This window comes from Hypanus sabinus, chromosome 17 (assembly GCF_030144855.1).
Source record: "Hypanus sabinus isolate sHypSab1 chromosome 17, sHypSab1.hap1, whole genome shotgun sequence".
Lineage (NCBI taxonomy): Eukaryota > Metazoa > Chordata > Chondrichthyes > Myliobatiformes > Dasyatidae > Hypanus > Hypanus sabinus.
In genome coordinates this window covers 24847430-24861315 of record NC_082722.1, presented here as the reverse complement: position 1 = coordinate 24861315, position 13886 = coordinate 24847430, and the positions used below count along the sequence as shown (strand labels likewise).

At 43.8% G+C, this 13886-nt stretch overlaps 1 protein-coding gene across 2 annotated transcripts in view; it reads left to right on the top strand.

Annotated features, from left to right (window-relative positions):
• Positions 1-810: 810 nt before the first annotated feature.
• psme3ip1 (proteasome activator subunit 3 interacting protein 1) overlaps positions 811-13886 on the top strand; it is a 131987-nt gene continuing 118911 nt past the window's right edge. Inside the window, exon 1 of one of the 2 annotated variants that reach the window (XM_059992687.1) lies at positions 811-900. The gene's annotated coding sequence lies outside the window, so the exon portion shown is untranslated. The other variant, XM_059992686.1, reaches the window with a different exon arrangement.

The following is a 13886-nucleotide window of genomic DNA, read 5'->3' as shown; positions in this document are numbered from 1 at the left end:
ATAGTGTAGAGCCCAGGAGCACAATATGCAACCCGTGGGATAGGTCTGCCTGGCCACCTGTGACCAGCAAACCATGGATTCCTACCAAGAAATAGACGGAACACGTGCGCTAAGCCTTATCCTTCTTGCCAAAGTTCTATGCAGCACGGGTCCTTCCTGTTGGACAGATTAGCCACATGTCTGTTTCTGTGTTGTACTGTTCTATGTTCATGCTTACCAGCTAACAATGAGCCTCGAAAGCACGTGGAATTCAAAAGCGACGTCTCACATTTTCAGCATTTATTTTTTCTTCTTCTCCTCAGATTTCTCAGAACTTACATCAACACAGAACAGACCTTTTCTTACTCTCTAGCCTTCACCATCCAGATGAAGCTAACACCACCGCCACTTGTACAAGCAGTCTCTCTTACCTGCAATCTATCAAGTTTTTAAAACATATCTTTTCATCTCTTTTCCCTTTTTACTGCAACTTAGAACTTATTTTATCAGTATTTTTCTTCAGTTCTGGTGAAATTCATTGACCTAAAATGTTACCTGTGGGTTTTTTTTTATATCGCCACAGATGTTGTCTGCTCTGCTGCAGCATTGTCCTCTTTAAAAAAAAACACATTTTCATCCCTCCTTGAACTCTCCAAGAGATCTGCGTTTCATTATCGGTGACCTTTCAACTACCAATATCTTTTAAGATGCTCCCTCATCGAGCTTTTAGGTTTAAAAACACAGAATCAGCGTCTGGAGCGGCACTGAACATGGACTGGGTGCCACAGAAACGCAGGTTGTTGTTGTTGCGGACATTCAGACTGCGTCCGCCGGAACGCAGCCGACCCCGGAACCTTTGGGGAAGCTCTACCGGCCGGAGGGAAGGAGTTGTCGGAGCGACGGGAAAGCGGTGCAGGACAGGTGAGTATCCTGGGAGTTGCTGAGGGTTGCTGCGTGGCGTTTTGATGCTGGCCAAAACCCAGTTCGGTTGTCTGTGGCCTGGCTCGGGGTTTCCTGCAAAGCCGGACGGGTCCTAGGCGCGGACCGGCACTTGTCCCACACTTGCTTCGCTTCATTGGTGGCCCTGTGTAACACCGAGGGTGAGTCGCCTATTCATCCACCAGAGTTTGTCAATACACGTCAGGTGAGAGTGGTCAATGTGCTCTCTGTTCCTTTGACCCGTCTGGGGATGAGACTCACGTCCTTCTCAGCAACACAGAGGGGCCAGGCTGCTTTACGATCCCAAGTCGACAGCCTCATGGCAACCCAGAACCTACTTTGGGTCTTGGCATATTAATGTAACAAGACAGTGAAGACCACTCAAATCTGTTTTGTTTAAAGAGAGCCTGCGTAAGGTTTTAAACTTTGTAAGGCCATTCAAGTGTGTGCTGGTAATATTTGCACTTAAACATAGATCATTGATTCTTGCCAAGTCAGGTGGAGGGAATTGTCAGATAACACATGATTGCTTTGAACAGTGAACCAGGCTTGGCAGTACTATTTGTGTTCGACTGGAGCCATGTGATCTTTTTGCATCTGTGTGATGTTGAAAATTGGCTCATTACTCTAGTGAATCTGTGTTTTTAAACTTAAAATCTCAACACTTCTTACATGGAGACAAATGTGCTACCTCTGAACTATTGCTAACCTCAAGAAACTGACATTTTTATTTGTATTGTGAAGGTATAGTTAATTCAGAATGGTGCACTGAATCACGGTGTCCATTAGATTTGTGTGCTTCTTGAAGATACCAGGAAGTTTTATTCAGTGATAGTTAGAGAAAAACAGCAAAATTACTTATTGGTGCATTTTATTTGTTAGTGTATGCATATAAATTCTCTTCAATAAAATATATTTCAAGGAGAGAGAAGATGCACCTCAGTGGTGATGGAACAGGCCAAGGGAATTAATTGTTCTTGGAAGAAGGAGATGTGAACATACTATTCCAGTTTTATTTGTAATCCCAGCTTCAGTTTATTTTGAGTAACTAATGTTCCTCATCTCTGGAAATCATTATGCTTATTGAAACAATGTACTTGTTTAAGGATCACAATCTTGTCCTTTGGGTGTGGGCTTGCATGTCTCAATGACCCAGAGAGCTATGTTGGCTGGAGTCAGGGCCTTGTGCTTTGACTCTTAGTAGAGTCATCCGTGCCAAACAGGTCAAAGGATAGAGGCCTGACTAAGAGTGGTCCATCAGTCCTCCGAGTTCAGATCAGGGCTAACTATGTATCCATTTAAGTAATGCACACAAAATGCCGGAGGAACTCAACAGGCCAGTCAGCATCTATGGAAAAAAGTACAGTCGATGATTTGGGCCGAAATGTCGACTGTACTTTTTTCCATAGATGCTGCCTGGCCTGCTGAGCTCCTCCAGCATTTTTGTGTGTGTTACTTGTTTAAGTATTTAGCTTGTTTTTCTCATTGTGGTAGAGATGTGGAAATGGGGATTTGGTACTAACTGACAGTAGCTAGGTGTCTGGGTTCATTACAGTTTGACAGCCCATCTGCACTCACCTTGTGCCTCTGATGAAGCAGGCTCCAACCACAGTAGGGCCTTTGCTGAATAATTTAGTTTAAATTAAGCTGCTGTACAGAAAGCTGATTGTTCTGACATATATATCCTGTGTGTGTCGGTCTATGACAATAAATCTGTTAAGTTTGTTTAGGAAAGCCAAAACAAGTCCTACCCGTGAAACTGCTGGAAAAACACTGACAGGTGCCTAAGGCCCGAGGCAAAGCTGTCAAAGGCTTTGAATACTTCTGTCATTCAGAAGCGTTCAAAAATACAGGGGTTTTTTAAAAAAAAATTAAAATTTGAAAAGATCTTGAATTGAAAATAAAGTTAAGCAACAACATTAAAAACCTGACCCTTGCCTCAACCCCTAAGGACATTCAGCCCCATTGAAACTAGTGGAGGGGATTTGTTTGTGCCAGAGTGCGTTGAATGGTTTCCCCAGTGAAAATAGTGTGGAAAATGTTTTGGCATTTGCACGCATGTACAGTAAATTCCGCCCCTCCTCCCCCCCCCCCCCCAACTTTCTGAGCTTTACATAGGGAACTGCGAGTTTCAAGCAGAACAGTCAGCATTTCCTTGCAAATGTGCATATTTTAGTATTGTTACCTATTAATTAAGGTATATGCTAATGTCATATATTTATTTCCTTGTGGACACAGTATCCTTGGTTGGAAACAATATTGTTTAAGTATATTTAAAAAAAACTAAGTGATGGCACTGAGGGAATGAGAAACCTATTGGAAAAGCTGCTGTTTATGGTAGTTAAAAAGCTGATCCATGCAAATTGTGACACTTGGTGCTGTTGTTGGGTCTTATTTAGGAAAGTTATAGTGAAGTCTGTGATTTGCCTTAGTGCTTTGAAGGTGAAAATCTTCCAGCTCTGCAGAAACTGGATGGAGATAAGTACCACTTAGCTGCTGTCGAAAACACCCAACTTCTATTTCATTTCAAGACAAAATATCAGAAGGTATTGGTTCCCATGAAATTACCCCTGATGGAAATCAGTATTGTCACAAAAAAAAGGGAAAAGTTGGTGGAGTGGACCTTGGGTGCACACGTATATTCAGTAATAAGTGCATTTGAAGGTTAACTATTTGAAATCCTGGAGTTTAATATTTCCGCACAGTAGTGTGACTACCTGAGTGATGGTTCTCATAGCAAGTCAAGTTTATTAAGATATAGGAGCGTGATTAAGTCATTTGGCTCATTGAGTCTGCTTCACCATTTCATCATGGCTGATCCATTTCCCTCTGAACCTCATTTCTTGCCTTCTTTCTGTAACCTTCCACGCCCCGAGTAATCAATAGTCAACCACAACTGTGGTGAGGTACAGGTACAATGAAAAAAAACCTGCTAATAGCTGCATCGCAGGTACACAGACTCAGACAACAGTGTATATTACTAAATTAATGAGATTAAACTACACATAAATTGCACAAGTGTGAAGAAAAAAAAAGACTGCCAGATGACATTAGTGCATAAAACCCTATAATAATGCAAAAAGGTATTTTGTAGTGTTCCCTCGCTAAGGTAAGATTAGGCTTGTTCAGGTGATTTCAGGAACCTGATGGTTGGAGGGAAGTAGTTGTTTGAACCTGATGAAGTAGGATGCCAGGCTTCTGTACCTGCCCAACTGTAGCCACAAGAAGAGAGCAGGAACTAGAAGATGAGGATCCTTGAGATACCACTTTCTTGTGCCAGCACTTTCTTCAGATGCTGTTGGTGGTGCAGAGGGCTGTGTCCAGTACTTCCTGCAACCTCTTGCGTTCCTGCGCTTTGGAGTTGCCATACCACATCAGAATGCAACAAGTCACTGTCCTTTCAATGGTGCATTTGTAGCAGTGTGTTTAAGAATTTGATGACATGCCTAATCTCCCTTCTGACCTCTGAGCTTCTGACAAGTTAGAGGTGAACATACATTGTGATTACATTTATGCACTGGCCCCTGATGATGCTGAAGGATTTGAAGTGGCTAACTGACTCACCAAAGAGAACTGGCATGTGGTCTCTTGACTTCTGCTCTCTGCGTCAACAATGAGTTCCTTGGTTTTGTTGACACTGAGTGTGAGGTCATTACTGTGGCACCTTTCAGTCTGATGTTCTGTCTCACTCCTGTGAGACCAACATGACCAGTGACGATTTGAAATATGGCCTGTTATGGTGGTATCAAGTTGATGAACCTGTCGTATGCATTTCTGTTATCCAAATGGTCCAGAACAGAGCAGAGAGTCAGTGATATAGCACCTGCTGTGGACCTGTGGTGGAAATAGAGAAATTGAAGTGGATCTAGGTCCTTTCTAAGGTTAGAGAATATTCACAACATAACCAGTCTCTCAAAGCATTTCATTAGGATGGATGTATGTGTTACCATACTGCAGTGTTTGAGGCAGGTCTCCACACTCTCCTTGGATGCTAGTACTAAAGATGCCCTTCTGAAACGGGTAAAAACCTCAGACCACAGAAGCTAGAGGTTAAAGATTTCCTTGACTACAGCACCCAGCTCGTCTGCCTAGGTCGTCTACCTGCTCAGCATTTGAGCAGGTGTACCATCTAGACTAGAGGCTTTGTGTGGGTTCATCGTCCTGAAGGATGCTCTGAAGCTGGCTCCAGTGATTGAGATCACAAGGTTGTCAGGAGTCCTGGGGCTTGGTTAGGTGTGTCATTATTCTCCCTTTCAAAGCATGTATAATGCATGCATTGAGCTTACCTGGAGGTGATGCGTATGCAACCTGGTTTCACTTTGTAGGAAGTCATATCGTGCAAGCCCTGCTACAACTTGAATTTCTTTCTGTAACTTTGGTTAAATCTGAAATTGTACTTTTGAACTTACTGTGGCATGCAAAAGTTTGGGCACCCTGGTCAAAATTTCTGTTACTGTGAATAGCTAAGCGAGTAAAAGATGAACTGATTTGCAAAAGGCATAAAGTTAAAGATGACACATTTCTTTAATATTTTAAGCAAGAAAACATTTTTATTTCCATCTTCAAAGGCAATACAAGTGAACCTGCAGATACTGGAAATAAATAAAAACACAAAATGCTGGCAGAACTCAGCAGGCCAGACAGCATCTATGGGAGGAGGTAGTGACGACGTTTTGGGCCGAAACCCTTCATCAGGAGTGAAGTAACATGGGCTGGTCGAGGGGGGATAAGAAGTGGGGGGAGGGACGAAGTAGAGAGCTGGGAAGTGATAGGCTGGAGGGAAATGGGCTAGGGGGGAAGGTGGAGAATTCTACATTGGGGCGACCCACTGCAGACTGGAAGACTTTCACCGAACACTGGTGCTCAGTCCTCCAGCAGTGGCGGGATCTCCCTCTGGCCACGCACTTCAATTCCACAGACCACTCCCACTCTGATATGTCTGTCTGTGGCAATAGACAGTAGGTGCAGGAGTAGGCAATTCGGCCCTTCTAGCCAGCACCACCATTCACTGTGATCATGGCTGATCATACACAATCAGTACCCCGTTCCTGCTCTCTCCCCATATCCCTTGACCCCGCTATCTATAAGAGCTCTATCTAACTCTCTCTTGAATGCATCCAGAGACTTGGCCTCCGCTGCCTTTTGGGGCAGAGCATTCCATATATCCACCACGCTCTGGGTGAAAAAGTTTTTCCGCATCTCTGTTCTAAATGGCCTACCCCTTATTCTTAAACTGTGGCCTTTAGTTTTGGACTCATCCATCAGCGGGAACATGTTTCCTGCCTCCAGCGTGTCCAATCCCTTAATAATCTTATATGTTTCAATCAGATCCCCTCTCATCCCTCTAAATTCCAGTGTATATAAGCCCAGTTGCTCCAATCTTTCAACATATGACAGTCCCGCCATTCTGGGAATTAACCTTGTGAACCTACGCTGCACTCCCTCAATAGCAAGAATGTCCTTCCTCAAATCTGGAGACCAAAACTGCACACAATACTCCAGGTGGGGTCTCACCAGGGCCCTGTACAACTGCAGAAGGACCTATTTACTCCTATACTCAATTCCTCTTGTTATAAAGGCCAGCATGCTATTAGCTTTCTTCACTGCCTGCTGTACCTGCATGTTTGCTTTCATTGACTGATGTACAAGAACACCTAGATCTCGTTGGCCTCCTCTACCGTCAAGATAAGGCCACACGCAGGTTGATGGAGGAACACCTTATCTCCCGCCTAGGTAGCCTCCTACCAGCCGGCATGAACATTCAACTCACAGACCTCCATTGATACCCCTGCCCCCCCCCCCCCCACCCCATCCCTATCTGTAATTTTAGTCTGGTTCTCTTTCTCTCTCTTTTCCCCCCTCACTATAATCTCTCCCCAGCCCTACCTTTCTTTCTCTTTTATTTCCCATAATTCTCCACCTCCCCCCCCCTAGCCCATTTCCCTCCAGCCTTTAAACTTCCCAGCTCTCTACTTCATCCCTCCCCCCACTTCTTATCCCCCCTTGACCATCCCATGTTACTTCACCCCTGATGAAGGGTTTCGGCCAGAAATGTTGTCACTACCTCCTCCCATAGATGCTGTCTGGCCTGCTGAGTTCTGCCAGCATTTTGTGTTTTTATTTATTTCCATCTTTTACAGTTTCAAAATAACAAAAAAGGAAAAGGGCCCAAAGCAAAAGTTTGGGCACCCTGCATGGCAGTACTTAGTAACATCCCCTCTGGTAAGTATCACACCTTGTAAGTGCTTTTTGTAGCCAGCTAAGAGTCTTTCACTTCTTGTTTGGGGGATTTTCGCCCATTCTTCCTTGCAAAAGGCTTCTAGTTCTGTGAGATTCTTGGGCTGTCTTGCATGCACTACTCTTTTGAGGTCTATCCACAGATTCTCAATGATGTTTAGGTTGGGGGACTGTGAGGGCCATGGCAAAACCTTCAGTTTGCACCTCTTGAGGTAGTCCATTGTGGATTTTGATGTGTGTTTAGGGTCATTATCCTGTTGTACAAGCCATCCTCTTTTCATCTTCAGCTTTTTTACAGACGGTGTGATGTTTGCTTCCAGAATTTGTTGGTATATAATTGAATTCATTCTTCCCTCTACCAGTGAAATGTTCCCTGTGCCACTGGCTGCAACACAAGCCCAAAGCATCATTGATCCACCCCTGTGCTTAACAGTTGGACAGGGGTTCTTTTCCTGAAAGTCTGCACCCTTTTTTCTCCAAACATACCATTGCTCATTGCGGCCAAAAAATTCTATTTTAGCTTCATCAGTCCACAGGACTTGTTTCCAAAATGCATCAGGTTTGTTGAGGTGTTCCTTTGAACCTTTTGAGTCGAACTTTTTGGCTGCAATGAACAAAGATATGTTTGGAGAAAAAAGGGTGCAGAATTTCATGAAAAGAACCTCTCCATCTGTTCAGCTTGTGGGTGGATCGATATTGCTTTAGGCTTGTGTTGTGTTGCAGCCAATGGCATGGAGAGCGTTTACTGGTAGAGGGAAGAATGAATTCAGTAAATTCTGGAAGCAAAAAAAAAAGCCTGATGCATTTTGGAAACAAGTCCTGTGGACTGATGAAGTTAAAATAGAACTTTTTGGCTGCAATGAGCAAAAGCATGTTTGGAGAAAAAAGGGTGCAGAATTCCATGAAAAGAACACCTCTCCAACTGTTAAGCACGGGGGTGGATCGATCACTCTTTGGGCTTGTGTTGCAGCCAGTGGCATGGGGAACATGTCACTGGTAGAGGGAAGAATGAATTCAATTAAATAGCAAATTCTGGAGGAAGCAAACATCACACTGTCTGTAAAAAAAAAAAAAGCTGAAGATGAAAAGAGGATGGCTTCTAGAACAGGATAATGATCCTAAACCACATCAAAATCCACAATGGACTGCCTCAAGAGGTGCAAGCTGAAGGTTTTGCCATGGCCCTCACAGTCCCCCGACTGAAACATCATCGAGAGTCTGTGGATAGATCTCAAAAGAGTAGTGCATACAAGACAGCCCAAGAATCTCACAGAACTAGAAGCCTTTTGCAAGGAAGAATGGGTGAAAATCCCCCAAACAAGATGTGAAAGACTCTTAGCTGGCTACAAAAAGCACTTACAAGCTGTGATACTTGCCAACAAGCTGTGATACTTGCCAAAGGTATTGTTACTAAGTACTGACCATGCAGGGTGCCCAAACTTTTGCTTTGGGCCCTTTTCCTTTTTTGTTATTGAAACTGTAAAAGATGGAAATAAAAAAGTGTTCTTGCTTAAAGTATTAAAGAAATGTGTCATCTTTAACTTTATGCCTTTTGGAAATCAGCTATTCACAGTAACAGAAAATTTGACTAGAGGTGCTCAAACTTTTGCATACCACTGTATGTTGGTTTTCTGGATGTAGAACCTGTACAACTTGTATGACTCTGGATCTCCTGTCCTAAACACCACAGAGATGGCCTTCAGTTGCTTACCAGTTTTGTGGTTCTCTCAGGGTTTCTGGTTGGGAAAGACTCAGAATGTTTTGTAGGTACAAGCTCATTCACACAGTTCTTTATAAAGTCAGTGACAACGTAGCATGCTCATTCAGGTCCACTGAGCTGACAGATCCTTGAACGTGGTCCAATTCAACTCAACACATACAAAACTCAGGAACTCAGCTGGTCATCAGTATCTCTATCAATAAATAAGCAGTCGATGTTTTGGGCCAAGACCTGGTAAGGAAGGGGGAGAAAAACAGAATGAGAAGGTGGGGAAGAGGAGAGGATGTCAAGCTAGAAGGTGTTAGGAGAAGCAAGGTGGGTAGGGGAGGGTGGATGAAGTAAGAAGCTGGGAGGTGATAGGTGGACAAGGCAAAGGGCTGGAGAACAACAAATCTGAGAGGAGAATGCATCATTGGAGAAAGGGAAGGAGGAGGGGCAGCAAGGGTAGTTGACAGGCAGATGAGGAGAAGAGGTAAGAGGCCATAGAGGAAAGGGGGAGGTTGGAGAAATTGATGTTCATGCCATCAGGTTAGAGGCTAGATGGAATATGAAGTGTTGCTCCTCCAAGCTGAGAATGGCCTTTTCATGGCAGAAGAGGAAGCCATGGACCAGCATGTTGGAACAAGAATGGGGATAGGAATTGAAATAGTTGGCCACTGGGAAATTCTACTCTTTGTAGCTGGAGCTGTGGTGCTCGACAAAGTGGTTCCCCAATCTACATTGGGTCTCACAAGTGTAGAGGAGGCCACACTGGGAGCACCATGGTCCATCCACCGATGTGAGGGTTTTTGTATTTGCTCCATTGCCTTCCTTGTCAAACTGATCATTGTCCTCTCCACGGGTGCTACGCTCTTCATTCTCTGTCTGTACAAAGGTAACGCACAGCTAGGTGGTTGGATTTACCAAGTGTGGATGGAACCAGTACATGTTCCTTTTGGTGGTATAGATCATAAGACCATAAAATATAGAAGCAGAAATAGGCCATTTGGCCCATTGAGTCTGCTCTGCCATGTCATCATGGCTGACCCATTTTTCCTTTCAGCCCCAATTTCTTGCCTCCCCCCACCACATTATCCTTCAAGAGTCTATCAACCTCTGCCTTAAATATACATGAAGACTTGGCCTCCACCGCTGCCTGTGACAACAAATTCTACAGGTTCACCACTCTCTGGCTAAAGAAATTCCTCCTCATCTCCATCCTAAAAGCTCACCCATCTATTCTGAGGCTGTGTCTTAGACTTTTCCACCTTAGGAAATATCACTGTATCAAGGCCTTTCACCATTTGATAGGTTTCGATGAGATCACCCCTCATTCTTCTGAATTCCAGTGAATAGAGGCCCAGAGCCATCAAATGCTCTTCATATGACAAACCATTCAATCCTGGAATCATTTTCGTGAACCTCCTTTGAAACCTTTCTAGTTCCAGCACGTCCTTTCTAAGATAGTATGTTGAGAACTGCTCACAATACTCCAAGTGATGCCTCTCCAGTGCTTTATAAAGTTTCAGCATTACATCCTTGCTTTTATATTCTCGTCCTCTTGAATGACAACACTGCATTTGCCTTCATTACACTCAACCTGCAAATTAACCTTCAGGGAATCCTGCACAAGGACTCCCATGTCCCTTTGTGCCTCAGACTTCTGTATTTTCTTTCCATTTAGAAAATAGTCAACCCTTTCACTTCTATCGAAGTGCATGACCATACACTTCCCAACACTATTCCTTCTGCCATTTCTTTGCCCATTCTCCTAATCTAAGTAGCCTCACTACTTCCTCAAAACTACCTGCCCCTCCACCTATCTTTGTATCGTATGCAAACATTGCAACAAACCCATCAATTTTGATCAGTTCATTTTCTTTATTCCTATAACCATGTGCATTCAAATATGGCACTTTCAGTCCTGTATTCATCCTTTCCAGTTCTGTCTGTTTTCTGTTGCAACTCATCCTGTTGACTGCAATTTTGCCCTATCATCAGCCTCTCCTTGCTAGGAGTCTCACTACATATTGCCTCTGTACACCAACTACCTTACCATCAGCATTGTCACTCCAGTTCCCATCCCCCTGCCCAATTAGTTTAAACACACCTGAACAACTATAGCCAAGCTGCCCACAGGGATATTGGACCCCCCTCAGGTTCAGGTGTAACCCGTCCCCTTTTTACAGGTCGGTGCCTTCCCCAGTAGAGATCCCAGTGATCCATAGAACTGAACCCCTGAACCCTGCATCTGTTCCTCAGCCATAATTTCACCTGCCAAATCATCCTATTTTTGCCCTTACTGGCATGCAGCACAGGCAGCAATCCAGAGATTACTACCCTGGAGGTCCTGTTTCTCATTTTTCTACCTAGCTCCCTAAAATCTCTCTTTTAAAACCTCATCTTGTCTATCTATGTCATTGGTGCCAATATGTACCAGGACTTCTGGCTGGTTACCCTCTCCCTTGAGAATGCTATGGACCCAGTCTGATCCTGATATCAGGGAGGGAACATACCATATATAGCAGCGATCAAGCTTGTTTGATTTTTTTTCTGATTTTTGAAGGTGACATGTTGATGCTAATTAGGCAGACACTTCTTCAAGCTAACTTGTTTGAAGTCTTCAGTGATGATAAGGAAAGCATTGAGATACTCTGTTCTGTGCACAACACATTGATCACAGCACTGAATTCCCCAAGTGCTAGCTTCACATCAGTGTGAGTTGGGATGTAGACTGCAGTAAGAATGATGGTGGAGAATGCCCTTGGTCGGATCCATGTATCTATTTTCTTTCTTTCTGTGTTGTATTTTGTGTTGCTTGTTCATTATGGGAGATTTGGGGGTTGGGGCTTGGTAGAAGTGAATGAATATAGTTATGTATTCATGCTTTGTCTAAGTTCAGTTTAGTTTGTTTAGAGCCTGGGAGTAGGCAGGGGGTGATTTATTTTCTTGACCGCTTAAATACGCTAAGATTGCTAACTACTGCCTAGACTGCTTATTTTGTTATATTGCTAGTTTTAGTTTCAAGATAGTTACAAGATTGTTTGTCCTTGCTGGTCTCTTAAATAAAGGATCAAACACACTCTTTTGAACTTTGGAACTTTATTTTTTGGAGTGTGTCATACTGTGCTTAGTCTCGGAGCGGTTTTGGTTTGTTTTCAAACAACTGCTACGCTCCCCGTATGTAAAACGGCAGGCACTTAACCGCCAGAAGTTGCAAATCAGGTCAGCAGGAATGGGATTGAACCACCTCGTCCATGAACCATGACAAATTTACCATGGAGCAGAAATTGTCGTCTTTTCCTTTCATTGATGCCACGGTCCGGTCCATACAGTCGATGGAAAAGCCCTTTGCCTGGAGTACTGTCTCAGGGGAGTTGGAGATGAGCAGACTTGATGGGCCAAATGGCCTAATTCTGCTTCTACTTGTGTCTCTGTAACAGAGATGTTCAAAGTAATTTTATTATCAGTGTACATGTATGTCACTGTATACAACCCTGAGATTCATTTTCTGTGGGCATTTACAGTAAATATAAGAAACACAAAAGAATTAATGAAACATTGCACCCAACAGGATGGACAAACAGCCAAAAGGCAACAACTGTGTAAATACAAAAAGAAAAAAAAGTAATACATATCAAAACATGAGCTTAAAAGTCCTTGAAAGTGAGTCCGTAGGTTATGGGAACAGTTCAGTGATAGGGTGAGTGAAGTTCTCCCCTCTGGTTCAAGAGCCTGATGGTTGAGGTAATAACTGTTCCTGAACCTGGTGGTCTTACACCTGTGGCTCCTTTCTGATGGCAACAACGAGGAGAGAGCATGGCCTGGATGGTGGGGGTCCTTGATGACAGCGCTCCGTGTAGATGTGCTCAGTGGTGGGGAGGGCTTTACCCGTGATGGACTGGGCTGCATCCATTACTTTTTGTAGGCTTTTCCGTTCAAAGATGTTGGTGTTTCCATGCCAGGCCATGATGCAATCAGTTAATGTACTCTCCACCGCAAATTTAAAGAAGTTTGTCAAAGTCCTAGGTGACATGCCAAATCTTTGCAAGCTTCTGAGAAAGTGACAGTGCTGTCATGCTTCCTTTGTAATGGCACGTGCTGGACCAGGAACAGATCCTCTGTAAAGATAATACCAAGGAATTTATAGTTGCTGATCCTCTCTACCTCTCATCCCCTGATAAGGACTGGCTCATGCATCTTTGGTTTCTTCCAGAAGTCAATAATCAGCTCCTTGGTCTTGCTGGCATTGAGTGAGAGGTTGTTGTGGCACCACTCAGCCAGATTTTCAGTCTCCCTTCTATATGCCGATTCATCACTACCTTTGATTCGTCCAGTGACTGTGTTGTTCTCAGCAAGCTTGAATGTGGTGCTTAGCCTCACAGACTAAGTATAAAGTGAGTAGAGCAGGGGGCTAAGCACACAGCCTTGCGGTACATTAGTGTTGATGGAGGTTGTGAAGGAGATGTTACTAATTCAAACTGACTGGGGTCTGCAAGTGAGGGAACAGTTGCACAAGGAGGTTCTGAGGCCTAGATCTAGGATCTTACTGATTAGTTTTGAGGGGATGATGGTATTGAATGCTGAGCGGTTTTTTAGTACTCAGCCAGGTATTCTGTCTGGGTCAGATGTTTTCTGTGGGTTCACCCTCCTGAAGGATGTTCTTATGTTGGCCTCAGACTGAAATCACGGTCATCAGGAGCTGTGGGAATTTGCGAAGGTGGCTCCATGTTTTTACACTCAACGCAACCATTAAAGTCATTGAGCTGATAGGAGTGAAACCTTTGGCTATGTTGCTTGGTTTCACTTTGTAGGAAGTGGTAGCATTCAAGCTGCCACAGCCGTCGAGCATCCTACTGTGATTCAAGTTTGGGCCGGATTTGCTCCTTTGTGTGTGAGATGTCTTTCTGGAGATCATACTTGGACTTCTTGTGTTTTATTTGGTTGCCAGACTCTAATGCCTCAGCAGATTGCAGATGTCATGGTTCATCCAGAGCTTCTGGATGGGAAAGACTGAATTATTTTGTGGGGA